The sequence below is a fragment of the Lampris incognitus genome, chromosome 9, assembly GCF_029633865.1.
Source record: "Lampris incognitus isolate fLamInc1 chromosome 9, fLamInc1.hap2, whole genome shotgun sequence".
Lineage (NCBI taxonomy): Eukaryota > Metazoa > Chordata > Actinopteri > Lampriformes > Lampridae > Lampris > Lampris incognitus.
In genome coordinates this window covers 17,978,556-18,001,325 of record NC_079219.1, presented here as the reverse complement: position 1 = coordinate 18,001,325, position 22,770 = coordinate 17,978,556, and the positions used below count along the sequence as shown (strand labels likewise).

The 22,770-nt window shown below is 38.4% G+C and overlaps 9 non-coding genes across 9 annotated transcripts; all 9 read left to right on the top strand.

The window, feature by feature from the left end:
• The first annotated feature begins 2,247 nt into the window (after nt 1–2,247).
• On the top strand, nt 2,248–2,320 carry trnaf-gaa (transfer RNA phenylalanine (anticodon GAA)). Its single transcript has one exon. It is a non-coding gene; the product is annotated as a tRNA-Phe (tRNA).
• A 2,304-nt stretch (nt 2,321–4,624) lies between these two features.
• Nucleotides 4,625–4,697, top strand: trnaf-gaa (transfer RNA phenylalanine (anticodon GAA)). The gene has a single exon. It is a non-coding gene; the product is annotated as a tRNA-Phe (tRNA).
• A 2,312-nt stretch (nt 4,698–7,009) lies between these two features.
• trnaf-gaa (transfer RNA phenylalanine (anticodon GAA)) lies at nt 7,010–7,082 on the top strand. Its single transcript has one exon. It is a non-coding gene; the product is annotated as a tRNA-Phe (tRNA).
• A 2,306-nt stretch (nt 7,083–9,388) lies between these two features.
• Nucleotides 9,389–9,461, top strand: trnaf-gaa (transfer RNA phenylalanine (anticodon GAA)). Its single transcript has one exon. It is a non-coding gene; the product is annotated as a tRNA-Phe (tRNA).
• A 2,309-nt stretch (nt 9,462–11,770) lies between these two features.
• trnaf-gaa (transfer RNA phenylalanine (anticodon GAA)) lies at nt 11,771–11,843 on the top strand. Its single transcript has one exon. It is a non-coding gene; the product is annotated as a tRNA-Phe (tRNA).
• A 2,310-nt stretch (nt 11,844–14,153) lies between these two features.
• On the top strand, nt 14,154–14,226 carry trnaf-gaa (transfer RNA phenylalanine (anticodon GAA)). Its single transcript has one exon. It is a non-coding gene; the product is annotated as a tRNA-Phe (tRNA).
• A 2,309-nt stretch (nt 14,227–16,535) lies between these two features.
• On the top strand, nt 16,536–16,608 carry trnaf-gaa (transfer RNA phenylalanine (anticodon GAA)). The gene has a single exon. It is a non-coding gene; the product is annotated as a tRNA-Phe (tRNA).
• A 2,309-nt stretch (nt 16,609–18,917) lies between these two features.
• On the top strand, nt 18,918–18,990 carry trnaf-gaa (transfer RNA phenylalanine (anticodon GAA)). The gene has a single exon. It is a non-coding gene; the product is annotated as a tRNA-Phe (tRNA).
• Nucleotides 18,991–21,299: 2,309 nt separating this feature from the next.
• trnaf-gaa (transfer RNA phenylalanine (anticodon GAA)) lies at nt 21,300–21,372 on the top strand. The gene has a single exon. It is a non-coding gene; the product is annotated as a tRNA-Phe (tRNA).
• Nucleotides 21,373–22,770: the final 1,398 nt, after the last annotated feature.

Genomic DNA, 22,770 nt, shown 5'->3' with positions numbered 1-22,770 from the left:
CTAGTTCATTGCTTGCATCCCAACTTGTTAACCTTTCGAACTGAAGCTTGTAAATGCTGCTGTCTGCACAGTTTTCGTAGGCCAACATCCACAAACAAGAAAAGTACTTACTGCAGTAGACCATTGTACACGCAAAGCCCAGCCGCTCCAAAAGCATGGAAAAAGCACTCTCACATAAAGGTGAATTATCAGTATGGAAAAGCCTTCAAGAAATGCTTCTTTAAGCCTTGAGCCTTTCACAAACAAGAAAAGTACAGACTGCAGTAAAACACTGTACGTTCTAAGCTCGACTGATCATAAAGCCAAAAAAACGCACTTCTCAATCAAAGGTATATATCCGGTATGGAAAGGCCTTTTGGAAATGCCTTCTTAAGCTATTGCACCACATATCAAAAAGGGTTCATTAAGGAGAATGTGGGAGTCAATCTCACTGTCCTTCCCATGCTAAGTGGGCTTTCAATCATATCAGCTAATATCATAGGCAGGGAAAACTTGAATAAAGAAGATTCCAAAAAAATAATTCCCAAAGGCAAAATCTGGCTTTGCAGCAGGATTGTGTGTGTGTATGCATTTGTTTTCTTAGCTCCAATAATGAGGTGGCTGTCAGAAAAATATTCTAGGACACCTTGCTCGATCATTCAAGCCATACACCTTTGCTATCCTTGGTTCAGGCAAGTGATATTGTTACTGGAGTGAATGAAGTTGATGCCTTGGTAAAGCCCCTCAGTGAAAGACACATGACTGCTGCCTTTACTGAAAGGACAGCAGAACTGGAGAATGGATGATCACATAGTATGTGTTCAAGTTGGGATAATATTAATACTCATATCAAAATGTTTACATAAATGTTTCACTCAAATTGCACACAAATTCAGATTTTGTTCCAGTAACACATACAACCAAAAAACACATCTATGAATAGCTTATATCACACCAGAGACCATTCTTTCTTCAGACAAAAAACAGTCCAAAGCTATATTTAAATGTATTTATTTATTTTTTAAGATATCATATTACCTCCTGGTTAAGTGAAAGGAATTTCAAAAATCATGCTTTTAAAATAAAAAGTAGTATGGCCTAAAGCTAATGTATTGTGATCATCAAATGTTAACCTTGAAGCAGAGATGTTTTTCTCCTCCTTCTGGCAGCAAGAGTTATTAATGCTCTTCTTTCAGCACTCTCAAATGATGCAAAGCTTCACCATTGGTTTTTCGTATTTGTCCTCACCATCGATCGCTTTCTTTTATTTATATTTATTTTTTTAACTTTAATCCTTCCTCTGAATGCTGAAATTCTTTTTTTCTCTGTAGCATCAGAAGCTGTTCTTGGACGCGTCTTAGGTTTTTCTACCATACCTTTCAAGCCCAGAAGCTGTCTGGTAGAAAGCCCTGATGGTTGGCCAATTACAAGCGTTCGAACGCTTTCATTACATGGAAGTTTAGCTCGGGTAAATCAATCGTTGCTGGTTGCTATACAATGTATAATGTCCGGCTCGCCATTGCGGGAATGTCACCCAGACACCACATTTAAAACTCCGGTATGATGCGAAATACAGAGCGATTTACCTGGCGGGGACAGGCTTAATCATCATTGTGTGAACTTGTTCAGCAAGGGCTGTAATGTAATGGAGATTCATTTGTATGTAAAAGTCCCACACTTTAGCTATAATGATCTTGACATTGCAAGTCTTCATGTATAAGGCTTTAAATGAAGGCATCATAAAGAGCTATAGAATACATTAAAAATGCATTTTTAAAAAGAACAATTTAATGAGATAAGGACATGTTAAACATAAATTAAGAGCTAAAAAAATTAAATAGAATAAGAAAGGGCAAAGCAACTGTCGTCATGCTCAAAACTCAAGCAACAGCAACATTATTTGGAGTCTTTAGCAAAGGTAACACTGAATAGACATGCAAGAACCTGCTCTTTGGAGAATGCGGGCATTGATCCCGCTGAATCTGGCATGCTAAGTGAGCGCTCTACCATTTGAGCTAATTCCCCTATGCACCTTAAGTGAACCCCAAAGGAGGCTGAAGCCTCAAGCCAGACCTAATTGTGTAGTTACTTAGTTATAGCCCTTGGTTATAAGTATTCGTCAAAATAGTGTATTTCAATGAGACAAAGTTGATTTGAAAATACACTTCTTTCCATTTAAAAGAAATGCTCTCCCATTCCGTGAGAAATAGATCATAGTACATGGGCAGGGAGAGATCAAGATTACAAAGCTTGACCTTTGCGATCTGTGCCGAAATAGCTCAGCTGGGAGAGCGTTAGACTGAAGATCTAAAGGTCCCTGGTTCGATCCCAGGTTTCGGCAACCAAGCTGTACGCTCTCTTATTTGTAGACAGTCAGTTCACATTGATCAGAGTGTGTTTCTAGTTCATTGCTTGCATCCCAACTTGTTAACCTTTCGAACTGAAGCTTGTAAATGCTGCTGTCTGCACAGTTTTCGTAGGCCAACATCCACAAACAAGAAAAGTACTTACTGCAGTAGACCATTGTACACGCAAAGCCCAGCCGCTCCAAAAGCATGGAAAAAGCACTCTCACATAAAGGTGAATTATCAGTATGGAAAAGCCTTCAAGAAATGCTTCTTTAAGCCTTGAGCCTTTCACAAACAAGAAAAGTACAGACTGCAGTAAAACACTGTACGTTCTAAGCTCGACTGATCATAAAGCCAAAAAAACGCACTTCTCAATCAAAGGTATATATCCGGTATGGAAAGGCCTTTTGGAAATGCCTTCTTAAGCTATTGCACCACATATCAAAAAGGGTTCATTAAGGAGAATGTGGGAGTCAATCTCACTGTCCTTCCCATGCTAAGTGGGCTTTCAATCATATCAGCTAATATCATAGGCAGGGAAAACTTGAATAAAGAAGATTCCAAAAAAATCATTCCCAAAGGCAAAATCTGGCCTTGCAGCAGGATTGTGTGTGTGTATGCATTTGTTTTCTTAGCTCCAATAATGAGGTGGCTGTCAGAAAAATATTCTAGGACACCTTGCTCGATCATTCAAGCCATACACCTTTGCTATCCTTGGTTCATGCAAGTGATATTGTTACTGGAGTGAATTAAGTTGATGCCTTGGTAAAGCCCCTCAGTGAAAGACACATGACTGCTGCCTTTATTGTAAGGACAGCAGAACTGGAGAATGGATGATCACATAGTATGTGTTCAAGTTGGGATAATATTAATACTCATATCAAAATGTTTACATAAATGTTTCACTCAAATTGCACACAAATTCAGATTTTGTTCCAGTAACACATACAACCAAAAAACACATCTATGAATAGCTTATATCACACCAGAGACCATTCTTTCTTCAGACAAAAAACAGTCCAAAGCTATATTTAAATGTATTTATTTATTTTTTAAGATATCATATTACTTCCTGGTTAAGTGTAATGAATTTCAAAAATCATGCTTTCAAAAGAAAAAGTAGCATGGCCTAAAGCTAATGTAATGGGATCATCAAATGTTAAACTTGAAGCAGAGATGTTTTTCTCCTCCTTCTGGCAGCAAGAGTTATTAATGCTCTTCTTTCAGCACTCTCAAATGATGCAAAGCTTCACCATTGGTTTTCCGTATTTGTCCTCACCATCGATCGCTTTCTTTTATTTATATTTATTTTTTTAACTTTAATCCTTCCTGTGAATGCTGAAATTCTTTTTTTCTCTGTAGCATCAGAAGCTGTTCTTGGACGCTTCTTAGGTTTTTCTACCATACCTTCCAAGCCCAGAAGCTGTCTGGTAGAAAGCCCTGATGGTTGGCCAATTACAAGCGTTCGAACGCTTTCATTACATGGAAGTTTAGCTCGGGTAAATCAATCGTTGCTGGTTGCTATACAATGTATAATGTCCGGCTCGCCATTGCGGGAATGTCACCCAAACACCACATTTAAAACTCCGGTATGATGCGAAATACAGATCGATTTACCTGGAGGGGACAGGCTTAATCATCATTGTGTGAACTTGTTCAGCAAGGGCTGTAAAGTAATCGAGATTCATTTGTATGTAAAAGTCCCACACTTTAGCTATATTGATCTTGACATTGCAAGTCTTCATGTATAAGGCTTTAAATAAAGGCATCATAAAGAGCTATAGAATACATTAAAAATGCATTTTTAAAAAGAATAATTTAATGACATAAGGACATGTTAAACATAAATTAAGAGCTAAAAAAATTAAATAGAATAAGAAAGGGCAAAGCAACTGTCGTCATATTCAAAACTCAAGCAATAGCAACATTATTTGGAGTCTTTAGCAAAGGTAACACTGAATAGACATGCAAGAACCTGCTCTTTGGAGAATGCGGGCATTGATCCCGCTGAATCTGGCATGCTAAGTGAGCGCTCTACCATTTGAGCTAATTCCCCTACACCTTAAGTGAACCCCAAAGGAGGCTGAAGCCTCAAGCCAGACCTAATTGTGTAGTTACTTAGTTATAGCCCTTGGTTATAAGTATTCGTCAAAATAGTGTATTTCAATGAGACAAAGTTGATTTGAAAATACACTTCTTTCCATTTAAAAGAAATGATCTCCCATTCCGTGAGAAATAGATCATAGTACATGGGCAGGGAGAGATCAAGATTACAAAGCTTGACCCTTGCGTTCTGTGCCGAAATAGCTCAGTTGGGAGAGCGTTAGACTGAAGATCTAAAGGTCCCTGGTTCGATCCCGGGTTTCGGCAACCAAGCTGGTACATGTGCGCTCTCTTATTTGTAAACAGTCAGTTCACATTGATCAGAGTGTGTTTCTAGTTCATTGCTTGCATTCCAACTTGTTAACCTTTCGAACTGAAGCTTGTAAATGCTGCTGTCTGCACAGTTTTCGTAGGCCAACATCCACAAACAAGAAAAGTACTTACTGCAGTAGACCATTGTACACGCAAAGCCCAGCCGCTCCAAAAGCATGGAAAAAGCACTCTCACATAAAGGTGAATTATCAGTATGGAAAAGCCTTCAAGAAATGCTTCTTTAAGCCTTGAGCCTTTCACAAACAAGAAAAGTACAGACTGCAGTAAAACACTGTACGTTCTAAGCTCGACTGATCATAAAGCCAAAAAAACGCACTTCTCAATCAAAGGTATATATCCGGTATGGAAAGGCCTTTTGGAAATGCCTTCTAAGGCTATTGCACCACATATCAAAAAGGGTTCATTAAGGAGAATGTGGGAGTCAATCTCACTGTCCTTCCCATGCTAAGTGGGCTTTCAATCATATCAGCTAATATCATAGGCAGGGAAAACTTGAATAAAGAAGATTCCAAAAAAATAATTCCCAAAGGCAAAATCTGGCTTTGCAGCAGGATTGTGTGTGTGTATGCATTTGTTTTCTTAGCTCCAATAATGAGGTGGCTGTCAGAAAAATATTCTAGGACACCTTGCTCGATCATTCAAGCCATACACCTTTGCTATCCTTGGTTCAGGCAAGTGATATTGTTACTGGAGTGAATGAAGTTGATGCCTTGGTAAAGCCCCTCAGTGAAAGACACATGACTGCTGCCTTTACTGTAAGGACAGCAGAACTGGAGAATGGATGATCACATAGTATGTGTTCAAGTTGGGATAATATTAATACTCATATCAAAATGTTTACATAAATGTTTCACTCAAATTGCACACAAATTCAGATTTTGTTCCAGTAACACATACAACCAAAAAACACATCTATGAATAGCTTATATCACACCAGAGACCATTCTTTCTTCAGACAAAAAACAGTCCAAAGCTATATTTAAATGTATTTATTTATTTTTTAAGATATCATATTACTACCTGGTTAAGTGTAATGAATTTCAAAAATCATGCTTTCAAAAGAAAAAGTAGCATGGCCTAAAGCTAATGTAATGGGATCATCAAATGTTAAACTTGAAGCAGAGATGTTTTTCTCCTCCTTCTGGCAGCAAGAGTTATTAATGCTCTTCTTTCAGCACTCTCAAATGATGCAAAGCTTCACCATTGGTTTTCCGTATTTGTCCTCACCATCGATCGCTTTCTTTTATTTATATTTATTTTTTTAACTTTAATCCTTCCTGTGAATGCTGAAATTCTTTTTTTCTCTGTAGCATCAGAAGCTGTTCTTGGACGCTTCTTAGGTTTTTCTACCATACCTTCCAAGCCCAGAAGCTGTCTGGTAGAAAGCCCTGATGGTTGGCCAATTACAAGCATTCGAACGCTTTCATTACATGGAAGTTTAGCTCGGGCAAATCAATCGTTGGTGGTTGCTATACAATGTATAATGTCCGGCTCGCCATTGCGGGAATGTCACCCAGACACCACATTTAAAACTCCGGTATGATGCGAAATACAGATCGATTTACCTGGAGGGGACAGGCTTAATCACCATAGTGTGAACTTGTTCAGCAAGGGCTGTAATGTAATGGAGATTCATTTGTATGTAAAAGTCCCACACTTTAGCTATATTTATTTTGACATTGCAAGTCTTCATGTATAAGGCTTTAAATAAAGGCATCATAAAGAGCTATAGAATACATTAAAAATGCATTTTTAAAAAGAATAATTTAATGACATCAGGACATGTTAAACATAAATTAAGAGCTAAAAAATTAAATAGAATAAGAAAGGGCAAAGCAACTGTCGTCATATTCAAAACTCAGGCAATAGCAACATTATTTGGAGTCTTTAGCAAAGGTAACACTGAATAGACATGCAAGAACCTGCTCTTTGGAGAATGCGGGCATTGATCCCGCTGAATCTGGCATGCTAAGTGAGCGCTCTACCATTTGAGCTAATTCCCCTATGCACCTTAAGTGAACCCCAAAGGAGGCTGAAGCCTCAAGCCAGACCTAATTGTGTAGTTACTTAGTTATAGCCCTTGGTTATAAGTATTCGTCAAAATAGTGTATTTCAATGAGACAAAGTTGATTTGAAAATACACTTCTTTCCATTTAAAAGAAATGCTCTCCCATTCCGTGAGAAATAGATCATAGTACATGGGCAGGGAGAGATCAAGATTACAAAGCTTGACCTTTGCGATCTGTGCCGAAATAGCTCAGCTGGGAGAGCGTTAGACTGAAGATCTAAAGGTCCCTGGTTCGATCCCAGGTTTCGGCAACCAAGCTGTACGCTCTCTTATTTGTAGACAGTCAGTTCACATTGATCAGAGTGTGTTTCTAGTTCATTGCTTGCATCCCAACTTGTTAACCTTTCGAACTGAAGCTTGTAAATGCTGCTGTCTGCACAGTTTTCGTAGGCCAACATCCACAAACAAGAAAAGTACTTACTGCAGTAGACCATTGTACACGCAAAGCCCAGCCGCTCCAAAAGCATGGAAAAAGCACTCTCACATAAAGGTGAATTATCAGTATGGAAAAGCCTTCAAGAAATGCTTCTTTAAGCCTTGAGCCTTTCACAAACAAGAAAAGTACAGACTGCAGTAAAACACTGTACGTTCTAAGCTCGACTGATCATAAAGCCAAAAAAACGCACTTCTCAATCAAAGGTATATATCCGGTATGGAAAGGCCTTTTGGAAATGCCTTCTTAAGCTATTGCACCACATATCAAAAAGGGTTCATTAAGGAGAATGTGGGAGTCAATCTCACTGTCCTTCCCATGCTAAGTGGGCTTTCAATCATATCAGCTAATATCATAGGCAGGGAAAACTTGAATAAAGAAGATTCCAAAAAAATCATTCCCAAAGGCAAAATCTGGCCTTGCAGCAGGATTGTGTGTGTGTATGCATTTGTTTTCTTAGCTCCAATAATGAGGTGGCTGTCAGAAAAATATTCTAGGACACCTTGCTCGATCATTCAAGCCATACACCTTTGCTATCCTTGGTTCATGCAAGTGATATTGTTACTGGAGTGAATGAAGTTGATGCCTTGGTAAAGCCCCTCAGTGAAAGACACATGACTGCTGCCTTTATTGTAAGGACAGCAGAACTGGAGAATGGATGATCACATAGTATGTGTTCAAGTTGGGATAATATTAATACTCATATCAAAATGTTTACATAAATGTTTCACTCAAATTGCACACAAATTCAGATTTTGTTCCAGTAACACATACAACCAAAAAACACATCTATGAATAGCTTATATCACACCAGAGACCATTCTTTCTTCAGACAAAAAACAGTCCAAAGCTATATTTAAATGTATTTATTTATTTTTTAAGATATCATATTACTTCCTGGTTAAGTGTAATGAATTTCAAAAATCATGCTTTCAAAAGAAAAAGTAGCATGGCCTAAAGCTAATGTAATGGGATCATCAAATGTTAAACTTGAAGCAGAGATGTTTTTCTCCTCCTTCTGGCAGCAAGAGTTATTAATGCTCTTCTTTCAGCACTCTCAAATGATGCAAAGCTTCACCATTGGTTTTCCGTATTTGTCCTCACCATCGATCGCTTTCTTTTATTTATATTTATTTTTTTAACTTTAATCCTTCCTGTGAATGCTGAAATTCTTTTTTTCTCTGTAGCATCAGAAGCTGTTCTTGGACGCTTCTTAGGTTTTTCTACCATACCTTCCAAGCCCAGAAGCTGTCTGGTAGAAAGCCCTGATGGTTGGCCAATTACAAGCGTTCGAACGCTTTCATTACATGGAAGTTTAGCTCGGGCAAATCAATCGTTGGTGGTTGCTATACAATGTATAATGTCCGGCTCGCCATTGCGGGAATGTCACCCAGACACCACATTTAAAACTCCGGTATGATGCGAAATACAGAGCGATTTACCTGGCGGGGACAGGCTTAATCATCATTGTGTGAACTTGTTCAGCAAGGGCTGTAATGTAATGGAGATTCATTTGTATGTAAAAGTCCCACACTTTAGCTATATTTATTTTGACATTGCAAGTCTTCATGTATAAGGCTTTAAATAAAGGCATCATAAAGAGCTATAGAATACATTAAAAATGCATTTTTAAAAAGAATAATTTAATGACATAAGGACATGTTAAACATAAATTAAGAGCTAAAAAAATTAAATAGAATAAGAAAGGGCAAAGCAACTGTCATCATGCTCAAAACTCAGGCAATAGCAACATTATTTGGAGTCTATAGCAAAGGTAACACTGAATAGACATGCAAGAACCTGCTCTTTGGAGAATGCGGGCATTGATCCCGCTGAATCTGGCATGCTAAGTGAGCGCTCTACCATTTGAGCTAATTCCCCTATGCACCTTAAGTGAACCCCAAAGGAGGCTGAAGCCTCAAGCCAGACCTAATTGTGTAGTTACTTAGTTATAGCCCTTGGTTATAAGTATTCGTCAAAATAGTGTATTTCAATGAGACAAAGTTGATTTGAAAATACACTTCTTTCCATTTAAAAGAAATGCTCTCCCATTCCGTGAGTAATAGATTATAGTACATGGGCAGGGAGAGATCAAGATTACAAAACTTGACCCCTGCGTTCTGTGCCGAAATAGCTCAGTTGGGAGAGCGTTAGACTGAAGATCTAAAGGTCCCTGGTTCAATTCCGGGTTTCGGCAACCAAGCTGGTACATGCGCGCTCTCTTATTTGTAGACAGTCAGTTCACATTGATCAGAGTGTGTTTCTAGTTCATTGCTTGCATTCCAACTTGTTAACCTTTCGAACTGAAGCTTGTAAATGCTGCTGTCTGCACAGTTTTCGTAGGCCAACATCCACAAACAAGAAAAGTACTTACTGCAGTAGACCATTGTACACGCAAAGCCCAGCCGCTCCAAAAGCATGGAAAAAGCACTCTCACATAAAGGTGAATTATCAGTATGGAAAAGCCTTCAAGAAATGCTTCTTTAAGCCTTGAGCCTTTCACAAACAAGAAAAGTACAGACTGCAGTAAAACACTGTACGTTCTAAGCCCGACTGATCATAAAGCCAAAAAACGCACTTCTCAATTAAAGCTATATATCCGGTATGGAAAGGCCTTTTGGAAATGCCTTCTTAAGCTATTGCACCACATATCAAAAAGGGTTCATTAAGGAGAATGTGGGAGTCAATCTCACTGTCCTTCCCATGCTAAGTGGGCTTTCAATCATATCAGCTAATATCATAGGCAGGGAAAACTTGAACAAAGAAGATTCCAAAAAAATCATTCCCAAAGGCAAAATCTGGCTTTGCAGCAGGATTGTGTTTGTGTATGCATTTGTTTTCTTAGCTCCAATAATGAGGCGGCTGTCAGAAAAATATTCTAGGACACCTTGCTCGATCATTCAAGCCATACTCCTTTGCTATCCTTGGTTCAGGGAAGTGATATTGTTACTGGAGTGAATGAAGTTGATGCCTTGGTAAAGCCCCTCAGTGAAAGACACATGACTGCTGCCTTTACTGAAAGGACAGCAGAACTGGAGAATGGATGATCACATATGTGTTCAAGTTGGGATAATATTAATACTCATATCAAAATGTTTACATAAATGTTTCACTCAAATTGCACACAAATTCAGATTTTGTTCCAGTGACACATACAACCAAAAAACACATCTATGAATAGCTTATATCACACCAGAGACCATTCTTTCTTCAGACAAAAAACAGTCCAAAGCTATATTTAAATGTATTTATTTATTTTTTAAGATATCATATTACCTCCTGGTTAAGTGAAAGGAATTTCAAAAATCATGCTTTCAAAATAAAAAGTAGCATGCCCTAAAGCTAATGTAATGTGATCATCAAATGTTAAACTTGAAGCAGAGATGTTTTTCTCCTCCTTCTGGCAGCAAGAGTTATTAATGCTCTTCTTTCAGCACTCTCAAATGATGCAAAGCTTCACCATTGGTTTTCCGTATTTGTCCTCACCATTGATCGCTTTCTTTTATTTATATTTATTTTTTTAACTTTAATCCTTCCTCTGAATGCTGAAATTCTTTTTTTCTCTGTAGCATCAGAAGCTGTTCTTGGACGCTTCTTAGATTTTTCTACCATACCTTCCAAGCCCAGAAGCTGTCTGGTAGAAAGCCCTGATGGTTGGCCAATTACAAGCGTTCGAACGCTTTCATTACATGGAAGTTTAGCTCGAGCAAATCAATCGTTGCTGGTTGCTATACAATGTATAATGTCCGGCTCGCCATTACGGGAATGTCACCCAGACACCACATTTAAAACTCCGGTATGATGCGAAATACAGAGCGATTTACCTGGCGGGGACAGGCTTAATCATCATTGTGTGAACTTGTTCAGCAAGGGCTGTAATGTAATGGAGATTCATTTGTATGTAAAAGTCCCACACTTTAGCTATATTGATCTTGACATTGCAAGTCTTCATGTATAAGGCTTTAAATAAAGGCATCATAAAGAGCTATAGAATACATTAAAAATGCATTTTTAAAAAGAATAATTTAATGACATAAGGACATGTTAAACATAAATTAAGAGTTAAAAAAATTAAATAGAATAAGAAAGGGCAAAGCAACTGTCGTCATATTCAAAACTCAAGCAATAGCAACATTATTTGGAGTCTTTAGCAAATACGACACTGAATAGACATGCAAGAACCTGCTCTTTGGAGAATGCGGGCATTGATCCCGCTGAATCTGGCATGCTAAGTGAGCGCTCTACCATTTGAGCTAATTCCCCTATGCACCTTAAGTGAACCCCAAAGGAGGCTGAAGCCTCAAGCCAGACCTAATTGTGTAGTTACTTAGTTATAGCCCTTGGTTATAAGTATTCGTCAAAATAGTGTATTTCAATGAGACAAAGTTGATTTGAAAATACACTTCTTTCCATTTAAAAGAAATGCTCTCCCATTCCGTGAGAAATAGATCATAGTACATGGGCAGGGAGAGATCAAGATTACAAAGCTTGACCCCTGCGTTCTGTGCCAAAATAGCTCAGTTGGGAGAGCGTTAGACTGAAGATCTAAAGGTCCCTGGTTCGATCCCGGGTTTCGGCAACCAAGCTGGTACATGCGCGCTCTCTTATTTGTAGACAGTCAGTTCATATTGATCAGAGTGTGTTTCTAGTTCATTGCTTGCATTCCAACTTGTTAACCTTTCGAACTGAAGCTTGTAAATGCTGCTGTCTGCACAGTTTTCGTAGGCCAACATCCACAAACAAGAAAAGTACTTACTGCAGTAGACCATTGTACACGCAAAGCCCAGCCGCTCCAAAAGCATGGAAAAAGCACTCTCACATAAAGGTGAATTATCAGTATGGAAAAGCCTTCAAGAAATGCTTCTTTAAGCCTTGAGCCTTTCACAAACAAGAAAAGTACAGACTGCAGTAAAACACTGTACGTTCTAAGCCCGACTGATCATAAAGCCAAAAAACGCACTTCTCAATTAAAGGTATATATCCGTTATGGAAAGGCCTTTTGGAGATGCCTTCTTAAGCTATTGCACCACATATCAAAAAGGCTTCATTAAGGAGAATGTGGGAGTTAATCTCACTGTCCTTCCCATGCTAAGTGGGCTTTAAATCATATCAGCTAATATCATAGTCAGGGAAAACTTGAACAAAGAAGATTCCAAAAAAATCATTCCCAAAGGCAAAATCTGGCCTTGCAGCAGGATTGTGTGTGTGTATGCATTTGTTTTCTTAGCTCCAATAATGAGGTGGCTGTCACAAAAATATTCTAGGACACCTTGCTCGATCATTCAAGCCATACTCCTTTGCTATCCTTGGTTCAGGCAAGTGATATTGTTACTGGAGTGAATGAAGTTGATGCCTTGGTAAAGCCCCTCAGTGAAAGACACATGACTGCTGCCTTTACTGAAAGGACAGCAGAACTGGAGAATGGATGATCACATATGTGTTCAAGTTGGGATAATATTAATACTCATATCAAAATGTTTACATAAATGTTTCACTCAAATTGCACACAAATTCAGATTTTGTTCCAGTAACACATACAACCAAAAAACACATCTATGAATAGCTTATATCACACCAGAGACCATTCTTTCTTCAGACAAAAAACAGTCCAAAGCTATATTTAAATGTATTTATTTATTTTCTAAGATATCATATTACCTCCTGGTTAAGTGTAAGGAATTTCAAAAATCATGCTTTCAAAAGAAAAAGTAGCATGGCCTAAAGCTAATGTAATGTGATCATCAAATGTTAAACTTGAAGCAGAGATGTTTTTCTCCTCCTTCTGGCAGCAAGAGTTATTAATGCTCTTCTTTCAGCACTCTCAAATGATGCAAAGCTTCACCATTGGTTTTCCGTATTTGTCCTCACCATCGATCGCTTTCTTTTATTTATATTTATTTTTTTTAACTTTAATCCTTCCTCTGAATGCTGAAATTCTTTTTTTCTCTGTAGCATCAGAAGCTGTTTTTGGACACTTCTTAGGTTTTTCTACCATACCTTCCAAGCCCAGAAGCTGTCTGGTAGAAAGCCCTGATGGTTGGCCAATTACAAGCATTCGAACGCTTTCATTACATGGAAGTTTAGCTCGAGCAAATCAATCGTTGCTGGTTGCTATACAATGTATAATGTCCGGCTCGCCATTGCGGGAATGTCACCCAGACACCACATTTAAAACTCCGGTATGATGCGAAATACAGAGCGTTTTACCTGGCGGGGACAGGCTTAATCATCATTGTGTGAACTTTTTCAGCAAGGGCTGTAATGTAATGGAGATTCATTTGTATGTAAAAGTCCCACACTTTAGCTATATTGATCTTGACATTGCAAGTCTTCATGTATAAGGCTTTAAATAAAGGCATCATAAAGAGCTATAGAATACATTAAAAATGCATTTTAAAAAAAAATAATTTAATGACATAAGGACATGTTAAACATAAATTAAGAGCTAAAAAAATTAAATAGAATAAGAAAGGGCAAAGCAACTGTCATCATGCTCAAAACTCAAGCAATAGCAGCATTATTTGGAGTCTTTAGCAAATGCGACACTGAATAGACATGCAAGAACCTGCTCTTTGGAGAATGCGGGCATTGATCCCGCTGAATCTGGCATGCTAAGTGAGCGCTCTACCATTTGAGCTAATTCCCCTATGCACCTTAAGTGAACCCCAAAGGAGGCTGAAGACTAAAGCCAGATCTAGTTGTGTAGTTACTTAGTTATAGCCCTTGGTTATAAGTATTCATCAAAATAGTGTATTTCAATGAGACAAAGTTGATTTGAAAATACACTTCTTTCCATTTAAAAGAAAGGCTCTCCCATTCCGTGAGAAATAGATCATAGTACATGGGCAGGGAGAGATCAAGATTACAAAGCTTGACCCCTATGTTCTGTGCCGAAATAGCTCAGTTGGGAGAGCGTTAGACTGAAGATCTAAAGGTCCCTGGTTCGATCCCGGGTTTCGGCAACCAAGCTGGTACATGCGCGCTCTCTTAATTGTAGACAGTCAGTTCACATTGATCAGAGTGTGTTTCTAGTTCATTGCTTGCATTCCAACTTGTTAACCTTTCGAACTGAAGCTTGTAAATGCTGCTGTCTGCACAGTTTTCGTAGGCCAACATCCACAAACAAGAAAAGTACTTACTGCAGTAGACCATTGTACACGCAAAACCCAGCCGCTCCAAAAGCATGGAAAAAGCACTCTCACATAAAGGTGAATTATCAGTATGGAAAAGCCTTCAAGAAATGCTTCTTTAAGCCTTGAGCCTTTCACAAACAAGAAAAGTACAGACTGCAGTAAAACACTGTACGTTCTAAGCCCGACTGATCATAAAGCCAAAAAACGCACTTCTCAATTAAAGGTATATATCCGGTATGGAAAGGCCTTTTGGAAATGCCTTCTTAAGCTATTGCACCACATATCAAAAAGGCTTCATTAAGGAGAATGTGGGAGTCAATCTCACTGTCCTTCCCATGCTAAGTGGGCTTTCAATCATATCAGCCAATATCATAGGCAGGGAAAACTTGAACAAAGAAGATTCCAAAAAAATCATTCCCAAAGGCAAAATCTGGCCTTGCAGCAGGATTGTGTGTGTGTATGCATTTGTTTTCTTAGCTCCAATAATGAGGTGGCTGTCACAAAAATATTCTAGGACACCTTGCTCGATCATTCAAGCCATACTCCTTTGCTATCCTTGGTTCAGGCAAGTGATATTGTTACTGGAGTGAATGAAGTTGATGCCTTGGTAAAGCCCCTCAGTGAAAGACACATGACTGCTGCCTTTACTGAAAGGACAGCAGAACTGGAGAATGGATGATCACATATGTGTTCAAGTTGGGATAATATTAATACTCATATCAAAATGTTTACATAAATGTTTCACTCAAATTGCACACAAATTCAGATTTTTTTCCAGTAACACATACAACCAAAAAACACATCTATGAATAGCTTATATCACACCAGAGACCATTCTTTCTTCAGACAAAAAACAGTCCAAAGCTATATTTAAATGTATTTATTTATTTTTTAAGATATCATATTACCTCCTGGTTAAGTGTAAGGAATTTCAAAAATCATGCTTTCAAAAGAAAAAGTAGCATGGCCTAAAGCTAATGTAATGTGATCATCAAATGTTAAACTTGAAGCAGAGATGTTTTTCTCCTCCTTCTGGCAGCAAGAGTTATTAATGCTCTTCTTTCAGCACTCTCAAATGATGCAAAGCTTCACCATTGGTTTTCCGTATTTGTCCTCACCATCGATCGCTTTCTTTTATTTATATTTATTTTTTTAACTTTAATCCTTCCTCTGAATGCTGAAATTCTTTTTTTCTCTGTAGCATCAGAAGCTGTTTTTGGACACTTCTTAGGTTTTTCTACCATAGCTTCCAAGCCCAGAAGCTGTCTGGTAGAAAGCCCTGATGGTTGGCCAATTACAAGCATTCGAACGCTTTCATTACATGGAAGTTTAGCTCGAGCAAATCAATCGTTGCTGGTTGCTATACAATGTATAATGTCCGGCTCGCCATTGCGGGAATGTCACCCAGACACCACATTTAAAACTCCGGTATGATGCGAAATACAGAGCGATTTACCTGGCGGGGACAGGCTTAATCATCATTGTGTGAACTTGTTCAGCAAGGGCTGTAATGTAATGGAGATTAATTTGTATGTAAAAGTTCCACACTTTAGCTATATTGATTATGACATTGCAAGTCTTCATGTATAAGGCTTTAAATAAAGGCATCATAAAGAGCTATAGAATACATTAAAAATGCATTTTTAAAAAAAATAATTTAATAACATAAGGACATGTTAAACATAAATTAAGAGTTAAAAAAATTAAATAGAATAAGAAAGGGCAAAGCAACTGTCGTCATGCTCAAAACTCAAGCAATAGCAACATTATTTGGAGTCTTTAGCAAATACGACACTGAATAGACATGCAAGAACCTGCTCTTTGGAGAATGCGGGCATTGATCCCGCTGAATCTGGCATGCTAAGTGAGCGCTCTACCATTTGAGCTAATTCCCCTATGCACCTTAAGTGAACCCCAAAGGAGGCTGAAGCCTCAAGCCAGACCTAATTGTGTAGTTACTTAGTTATAGCCCTTGGTTATAAGTATTCGTCAAAATAGTGTATTTCAATGAGACAAAGTTGATTTGAAAATACACTTCTTTCCATTTAAAAGAAATGCTCTCCCATTCCGTGAGAAATAGATCATAGTACATGGGCAGGGAGAGATCAAGATTACAAAGCTGGACCCCTGCGTTCTGTGCCGAAATAGCTCAGTTGGGAGAGCGTTAGACTGAAGATCTAAAGGTCCCTGGTTCGATCCCGGGTTTCGGCAACCAAGCTGGTACATGCGCGCTCTCTTATTTGTAGACAGTCAGTTCACATTGATCAGAGTGTGTTTCTAGTTCATTGCTTGCATTCCAACTTGTTAACCTTTCGAACTGAAGCTTGTAAATGCTGCTGTCTGCACAGTTTTCGTAGGCCAACATCCACAAACAAGAAAAGTACTTACTGCAGTAGACCATTGTACACGCAAAGCCCAGCCGCTCCAAAAGCATGGAAAAAGCACTCTCACATAAAGGTGAATTATCAGTATGGAAAAGCCTTCAAGAAATGCTTCTTTAAGCCTTGAGCCTTTCACAAACAAGAAAAGTACAGACTGCAGTAAAACACTGTACGTTCTAAGCCCGACTGATCATAAAGCCAAAAAACGCACTTCTCAATTAAAGGTATATATCCGTTATGGAAAGGCCTTTTGGAGATGCCTTCTTAAGCTATTGCACCACATATCAAAAAGGCTTCATTAAGGAGAATGTGGGAGTTAATCTCACTGTCCTTCCCATGCTAAGTGGGCTTTAAATCATATCAGCTAATATCATAGTCAGGGAAAACTTGAACAAAGAAGATTCCAAAAAAATCATTCCCAAAGGCAAAATCTGGCCTTGCAGCAGGATTGTGTGTGTGTATGCATTTGTTTTCTTAGCTCCAATAATGAGGTGGCTGTCACAAAAATATTCTAGGACACCTTGCTCGATCATTCAAGCCATACTCCTTTGCTATCCTTGGTTCAGGCAAGTGATATTGTTACTGGAGTGAATGAAGTTGATGCCTTGGTAAAGCCCCTCAGTGAAAGACACATGACTGCTGCCTTTACTGAAAGGACAGCAGAACTGGAGAATGGATGATCACATATGTGTTCAAGTTGGGATAATATTAATACTCATATCAAAATGTTTACATAAATGTTTCACTCAAATTGCACACAAATTCAGATTTTGTTCCAGTAACACATACAACCAAAAAACACATCTATGAATAGCTTATATCACACCAGAGACCATTCTTTCTTCAGACAAAAAACAGTCCAAAGCTATATTTAAATGTATTTATTTATTTTTTAAGATATCATATTACCTCCTGGTTAAGTGTAAGGAATTTCAAAAATCATGCTTTCAAAAGAAAAAGTAGCATGGCCTAAAGCTAATGTAATGTGATCATCAAATGTTAAACTTGAAGCAGAGATGTTTTTCTCCTCCTTCTGGCAGCAAGAGTTATTAATGCTCTTCTTTCAGCACTCTCAAATGATGCAAAGCTTCACCATTGGTTTTCCGTATTTGTCCTCACCATCGATCGCTTTCTTTTATTTATATTTATTTTTTTAACTTTAATCCTTCCTCTGAATGCTGAAATTCTTTTTTTCTCTGTAGCATCAGAAGCTGTTCTTGGACACTTCTTAGGTTTTTCTACCATACCTTCCAAGCCCAGAAGCTGTCTGGTAGAAAGCCCTGATGGTTGGCCAATTACAAGCATTCGAACGCTTTCATTACATGGAAGTTTAGCTCGAGCAAATCAATCGTTGCTGGTTGCTATACAATGTATAATGTCCGGCTCGCCATTGCGGGAATGTCACCCAGACACCACATTTAAAACTCCGGTATGATGCGAAATACAGAGCGATTTACCTGGCGGGGACAGGCTTAATCATCATTGTGTGAACTTGTTCAGCAAGGGCTGTAATGTAATGGAGATTCATTTGTATGTAAAAGTTCCACACTTTAGCTATATTGATTATGACATTGCAAGTCTTCATGTATAAGGCTTTAAATAAAGGCATCATAAAGAGCTATAGAATACATTAAAAATGCATTTTTAAAGAGAATAATTTAATGACATCAGGACATGTTAAACATAAATTAAGAGCTAAAAAAATTAAATAGAATAAGAAAGGGCAAAGCAACTGTCGTCATGCTCAAAACTCAAGCAATAGCAACATTATTTGGAGTCTTTAGCAAATACGACACTGAATAGACATGCAAGAACCTGCTCTTTGGAGAATGCGGGCATTGATCCCGCTGAATCTGGCATGCTAAGTGAGCGCTCTACCATTTGAGCTAATTCCCCTATGCACCTTAAGTGAACCCCAAAGGAGGCTGAAGCCTCAAGCCAGACCTAATTGTGTAGTTACTTAGTTATAGCCCTTGGTTATAAGTATTCGTCAAAATAGTGTATTTCAATGAGACAAAGTTGATTTGAAAATACACTTCTTTCCATTTAAAAGAAATGCTCTCCCATTCCGTGAGAAATAGATCATAGTACATGGGCAGGGAGAGATCAAGATTACAAAGCTGGACCCCTGCGTTCTGTGCCGAAATAGCTCAGTTGGGAGAGCGTTAGACTGAAGATCTAAAGGTCCCTGGTTCGATCCCGGGTTTCGGCAACCAAGCTGGTACATGCGCGCTCTCTTATTTGTAGACAGTCAGTTCACATTGATCAGAGTGTGTTTCTAGTTCATTGCTTGCATTCCAACTTGTTAACCTTTCGAACTGAAGCTTGTAAATGCTGCTGTCTGCACAGTTTTCGTAGGCCAACATCCACAAACAAGAAAAGTACTTACTGCAGTAGACCATTGTACACGCAAAGCCCAGCCGCTCCAAAAGCATGGAAAAAGCACTCTCACATAAAGGTGAATTATCAGTATGGAAAAGCCTTCAAGAAATGCTTCTTTAAGCCTTGAGCCTTTCACAAACAAGAAAAGTACAGACTGCAGTAAAACACTGTACGTTCTAAGCCCGACTGATCATAAAGCCAAAAAACGCACTTCTCAATTAAAGGTATATATCCGTTATGGAAAGGCCTTTTGGAGATGCCTTCTTAAGCTATTGCACCACATATCAAAAAGGCTTCATTAAGGAGAATGTGGGAGTTAATCTCACTGTCCTTCCCATGCTAAGTGGGCTTTAAATCATATCAGCTAATATCATAGTCAGGGAAAACTTGAACAAAGAAGATTCCAAAAAAATCATTCCCAAAGGCAAAATCTGGCCTTGCAGCAGGATTGTGTGTGTGTATGCATTTGTTTTCTTAGCTCCAATAATGAGGTGGCTGTCACAAAAATATTCTAGGACACCTTGCTCGATCATTCAAGCCATACTCCTTTGCTATCCTTGGTTCAGGCAAGTGATATTGTTACTGGAGTGAATGAAGTTGATGCCTTGGTAAAGCCCCTCAGTGAAAGACACATGACTGCTGCCTTTACTGAAAGGACAGCAGAACTGGAGAATGGATGATCACATATGTGTTCAAGTTGGGATAATATTAATACTCATATCAAAATGTTTACATAAATGTTTCACTCAAATTGCACACAAATTCAGATTTTGTTCCAGTAACACATACAACCAAAAAACACATCTATGAATAGCTTATATCACACCAGAGACCATTCTTTCTTCAGACAAAAAACAGTCCAAAGCTATATTTAAATGTATTTATTTATTTTTTAAGATATCATATTACCTCCTGGTTAAGTGTAAGGAATTTCAAAAATCATGCTTTCAAAAGAAAAAGTAGCATGGCCTAAAGCTAATGTAATGTGATCATCAAATGTTAAACTTGAAGCAGAGATGTTTTTCTCCTCCTTCTGGCAGCAAGAGTTATTAATGCTCTTCTTTCAGCACTCTCAAATGATGCAAAGCTTCACCATTGGTTTTCCGTATTTGTCCTCACCATCGATCGCTTTCTTTTATTTATATTTATTTTTTTAACTTTAATCCTTCCTCTGAATGCTGAAATTCTTTTTTTCTCTGTAGCATCAGAAGCTGTTCTTGGACACTTCTTAGGTTTTTCTACCATACCTTCCAAGCCCAGAAGCTGTCTGGTAGAAAGCCCTGATGGTTGGCCAATTACAAGCGTTCGAACGCTTTCATTACATGGAAGTTTAGCTCGGGCAAATCAATCGTTGCTGGTTGCTATACAATGTATAATGTCCGGCTCGCCATTGCGGGAATGTCACCCAGACACCACATTTAAAACTCCGGTATGATGCGAAATACAGAGCGATTTACCTGGCGGGGACAGGCTTAATCATCATTTTGTGATCTTGTTCAGCAAGGGCTGTAATGTAATGGAGATTCATTTGTATGTAAAAGTCCCACACTTTAGCTATATTTATTTTGACATTGCAAGTCTTCATGTATAAGGCTTTAAATAAAGGCATCATAAAGAGCTATAGAATACATTAAAAATGCATTTTTAAAGAGAATAATTTAATGACATCAGGACATGTTAAACATAAATTAAGAGCTAAAAAAATTAAATAGAATAAGAAAGGGCAAAGCAACTGTCGTCATGCTCAAAACTCAAGCAATAGCAACATTATTTGGAGTCTTTAGCAAAGGCAACACTGAATAGACATGCAAGAACCTGCTCTTTGGAGAATGCGGGCATTGATCCCGCTACCTCTCGCATGCTAAGTGAGCGCTCTACCATTTGAGCTAATTCCCCTATGCACTTCAAGTGAACCCCAAAGGAGGCTGAAGCCTCAAGCCAGACCTAATTGTGTAGTTACTTAGTTATAGCCCTTGGTTATAAGTATTCGTTAAAATAGTGTATTTCAATGAGACAAAGTTGATTTGAAAATACACTTCTTTCCATTTAAAAGAAAGGCTCTCCCATTCCGTGAGAAATAGATCATAGTACATGGGCAGGGAGAGATCAAGATTACAAAGCTTGACCCTTGCGTACTGTGCCGAAATAGCTCAGTTGGGAGAGCGTTAGACTGAAGATCTAAAGGTCCCTGGTTCGATCCCGGGTTTCGGCAACCAAGCTGGTACATGCGCGCTCTCTTATTTGTAGACAGTCAGTTCACATTGATCAGAGTGTGTTTCTAGTTCATTGCTTGCATTCCAACTTGTTAACCTTTCGAACTGAAGCTTGTAAATGCTGCTGTCTGCACAGTTTTCATAGGCCTACATCCACAAACAAGAAAAGTACTTACTGCAGTAGACCATTGTACACGCAAAGCCCAGCCGCTCCAAAAGCATGGAAAAAGCACTCTCACATAAAGGTGAATTATCAGTATGGAAAAGCCTTCAAGAAATGCTTCTTTAAGCCTTGAGCCTTTCACAAACAAGAAAAGTACAGACTGCAGTAAAACACTGTACGTTCTAAGCCCGACTGATCATAAAGCCAAAAAACGCACTTCTCAATTAAAGCTATATATCCGGTATGGAAAGGCCTTTTGGAAATGCCTTCTTAAGCTATTGCACCACATATCAAAAAGGCTTCATTAAGGAGAATGTGGGAGTCAATCTCACTGTCCTTCCCATGCTAAGTGGGCTTTCAATCATATCAGCTAATATCATAGGCAGGGAAAACTTGAACAAAGAAGATTCCAAAAAAATCATTCCCAAAGGCAAAATCTGGCCATGCAGCAGGATTGTGTGTGTGTATGCATTTGTTTTCTTAGCTCCAATAATGAGGTGGCTGTCAGAAAAATATTCTAGGACACCTTGCTCGATCATTCAAGCCATACTCCTTTGCTATCCTTGGTTCAGGCAAGTGATATTGTTACTTGAGTGAATGAAGTTGATGCCTTGGTAAAGCCCCTCAGTGAAAGACACATGACTGCTGCCTTTACTGAAAGGACAGCAGAACTGGAGAATGGATGATCACATATGTGTTCAAGTTGGGATGATATTAATACTCATATCAAAATGTTTACATAAATGTTTCACTCAAATTGCACACAAATTCAGATTTTGTTCCAGTAACACATACAACCAAAAAACACATCTATGAATAGCTTATATCACACCAGAGACCATTCTTTCTTCAGACAAAAAACAGTCCAAAGCTATATTTAAATGTATTTATTTATTTTTTAAGATATCATATTACCTCCTGGTTAAGTGTAAGGAATTTCAAAAATCATGCTTTCAAAAGAAAAAGTAGCATGGCCTAAAGCTAATGTAATGTGATCATCAAATGTTAAACTTGAAGCAGAGATGTTTTTCTCCTCCTTCTGGCAGCAAGAGTTATTAATGCTCTTCTTTCAGCACTCTCAAATGATGCAAAGCTTCACCATTGGTTTTCCATATTTGTCCTCACCAACGATCGCTTTCTTTTATTTATATTTATTTTTTTAACTTTAATCCTTCCTCTGAAGGCTGAAATTCTTTTTTTCTCTGTAGCATCAGAAGCTGTTCTTGGACACTTC